This window comes from Pungitius pungitius, chromosome 4, assembly GCF_949316345.1.
Source record: "Pungitius pungitius chromosome 4, fPunPun2.1, whole genome shotgun sequence".
Lineage (NCBI taxonomy): Eukaryota > Metazoa > Chordata > Actinopteri > Perciformes > Gasterosteidae > Pungitius > Pungitius pungitius.
The window spans coordinates 22753461-22757119 of NC_084903.1; positions in this window are offsets into that span (position 1 = coordinate 22753461).

Consider the following 3659-nt stretch of genomic DNA (forward strand, 5'->3'; position numbering starts at 1 on the left):
GTTCAACGAAGACGACAAAAATGCGATCCACATTGTGCTTTTGGTGTTAAAGATGGATCAATCTGGATACATTTTGCATTTGGGAAACAAAAGTGAATTGGTCGACGGAGACAGTAACTCAGCGAAAGAATTCGCCTTGTTCTCTGAGGCTCATTTTTCTGGCGGAATCAAAGTAGAAAGTAAACATACGTACATCAAGACGCCGCTCGAGTAAATCCAGACAAACTTCCATCAAGCACATTTGATTGGTTTCGACTTTGAAAGTGCAAAGAAACACACACGCGGTCCAAAACATTTCCAAATGTGACTTCTTCATAGAAAACACAAGTAACAGAAGCTGTCAAGCTGTCAGAAACGCTTCAAAACGCCCATGTGCTGATTTACCCGCCCTCGTCATGTTGTGGGCGGGCAATCGTTGGCGACGCCACGCAGCATCGCCGCGCCTCGCATTTTAGTGCAGCTCAACGAGAAATACAGTAGTTTTTTTTTTATATTGTGCGCATTGTAATGAGGGAGTACACTGTCGAAGCAGCATGTGGTTTGACATTGATTTGATCGTGCAGATCTGCTGAGGCTTTTTCGTTCACCCCCCACACTCCCCCCCCATCCCTCTTTAGTGCGCTTTTATTTTCAATCTTTCTGCTCAGGAGATCTCAAGGAATTAAAATTCATCTTTCATCAAAGCGTGAATAAAATGCTGATAGCAGAAAAAGTATCAAATGTATCTCCAGTCTTCGCAGGGGAGACTGTGGAGAACCAGCGTTACGTAACTGTTGCCACATTAGTATTAGTGCAGCGTAGAGAAGAATTGGGCTGAATCAAAGTCCAATTATGCCTCAACAGAGGGGAAACGCGCCGAAGGTCCAGTTGGGAAAGGGAAAAATCTGCACAGATGAGATTTCCAGCGATTATGCTTCTCAGACCGGGATCATGTTTGATCTTTGTGGGACTGGTGTCTTGTTTTTGGCGGGACACCTTTTCCTCTTCTGCACCAGGAGGAAAGTTTGGACTTTTGCAGTCGGGGTAAAAAGCACCGAGACCTTTGATGAGAGTCTACGAGGCGTTTTTAGGCTTTGGTAGCTGACTCGAAAGGGGGATTTGTAGACATATGAAACAGTATTTTCCTCTAACCAAGGACCAACTCGCACTGTTTCATCTCAGCGTGAAACTCAAAAGCAAAAGTCAAAGTTATTCACTTTAATAGTGAACACATCGGACCATAGATTTCAGGCTTTAAAAAAAGGGACGAATTGCAGATGAGCGGGTCGGAAGAAATCCCAGAATCCTGTTTGCTGATACGACAGACGGACGAATAGAAGTAAACGGTGGAGGAAACGTCCATTTACACCGTTTGAGTCTCCGTTTGCTGCATCAACAGAACAGAACCGTAATGGAGCTCCGTTTTTTCCTCTCGCGCTAAAAGAGACTTTATTCATGCTTTCTCAACTTTTGTTGATGCCTTGAATTATACTCAAGGTCACAATCTAATTGACTGCAACTCCTTGGTTTGATCCAACCAGTGCACTTTATTGTCTCGATGGCCCTGCGGCGTCACCAAGGCCCGACAGCAGCTGGAGTTTCCGCCGTATTTCTCTCCTGGAAATTGTCAAAACATTTTCCGAGAGGAAATAACGAGGAAAAACTGGCAGATGTTCCTTTTATTTGCTGTTGATGGTGGTTGTGGTGGGCAGTGCGGCGCAACACAAAATCTCCCACGTGTGACCAACTAGTTTAACATCTGTATCCCTTTCACACTAATCAAAGCATCCGCTGACCCCTCGTGCCCTCGAAAGGGAAGCATCTGCCTTCGTTGTTTCATTCTCCTCCAATTATTAATTGTGGTTTACCCTGTAGTTTCCTCAACTGTAATTACTTACTTAAGATAATTAACAGGCTCTATTTGAGCTCCCATTAGATTGTTTGTGTGCATTCAAAACAACATGTAATACAATCTCACCATGACCGATTTAATATTCATCTTTTGTGCTCCGTGTCTCCCTGAAACCCATAAAGCAGCGACGCCTCGCTGACTGGTATCCACTCTGCCACGTTTTCTCGACTTGTGGCCCATTATTGTCTTCTAATGAGACGCGCTGTTCGTCTCAGGCGGAACACGCTCACCCGTCCGCCCGGAGGTCTGCGAGTCTTCAGCGGACCTTCTAACCCCCCCCCCCCCCCCCCCCTACCTCCCTCCGGGAAAAGGGCCAAACCTGCAGTACATGAAGTTTTTCCTTCGTCTGACCATCCCAGGCAATTAGCACCGGCGGGTTGCAGCCACGCTGGGGTTGCCAGGGTTACTTTTGTGCCTGGGAGCTTTTGTGAAGGAGGAATGTATTGGTTGCATGTAAACATGTCCAGCAGAAGCGTGCGGTTGGTTAGATAATGGCCTGTTCCAATACGCCCAAAGCATTGCTCCATTGTATCCTTTGTGGCTGAAGAGGACTCGTTCCAGCTGTGCATTTAATGCGGAGGCGGACTACTTAGACCTCGACGTGTTGAACGTGTTGAACGGGGGGAATTTCTTTTTGTGACCGTGGAAACGGTGCGTTTTGGGATCATTGGATAGAGACTAACGCCTGTAGGTGGCAACCATACCTCATGAACGCGCAGACACCCTTGGAGAGGCATGGGATCCGGGCGGCGCGCGTTAATGCGTTCGATCCCTGATAATTAACGACCGCACGGGTGACTTAAAACGTGCACGCGAACGCGCCGGCAAAGTGGTCAAAGTTAAAGTGGTCCCTTGTGGCGATACGGGAACACGCTCGCGCCCACGCGCGCCAGGCAACCCACCCGCTACGCGCACAAACGCGCACGCAAAAACTGGCACGTGACTCGCGCACCCGCCAGATCTGCGTGCGCTGGACGCCGTGATTTCAACGTGCTCGCTATTCCAGTCATGCACTGCAGCGAGCGGGGGCACCGTTAAGAGCCGGTGGCAACCAAAGAAAAAAAGAAAAAAGAATCCCGCTTGATTTGTAACACACGGATGATGATGGTGGTGATGATGATGATGATGCTGATGCTGCCGCACCACCCGGATCGGACACACTCTCCCTGACAAGCGGAATTATTAGTAATAGCTGCGCTTATATAATCGATACACCGGATTGCTTTGAAGGGAAAGGGGGGGGGGGGCGTAAAGCACCCCTGGATATTTTGTCATTCTACTTGATAGAAACACACTGCGTGCCGCGTGCCCATTTGTCCCGATGCGACGCGCGTGATGGTTGCGGTGGGACGGATGTCCTCAATTCCACCCGGGAGGCTTTCTGAGGGCTTTTTATTTGTGGCTGGACCCCGCTGCACCCCTTAGCTGTACCTGGGTAATCATTGACCACATCCTGTTCGTTTCTTTTTGAGTAAATGATCCGAGCGAAGACATACAGATTATCTGGCAGATCCAAAAGAATAAGTCCACTTTGATTTTTTTATTCGTCTTTTTTCTGTAGTGGGATTTGATTTTGCGATCTTTCAAAGAGAGAAAAAAAAAAACACCGGTGGGAGTCAATTGTGAACTGTGACTGGTTTTGGGGGAAAGAAGGGCCTATACAGACTTGATCCCCCCCCCCCCCCCATCCCTCCCTCCACCCCCCCTCTCTCTCACACACACACAGACACACTCCCCCCCCCCCCCCCCACCCTCCCCATCCAAAAAA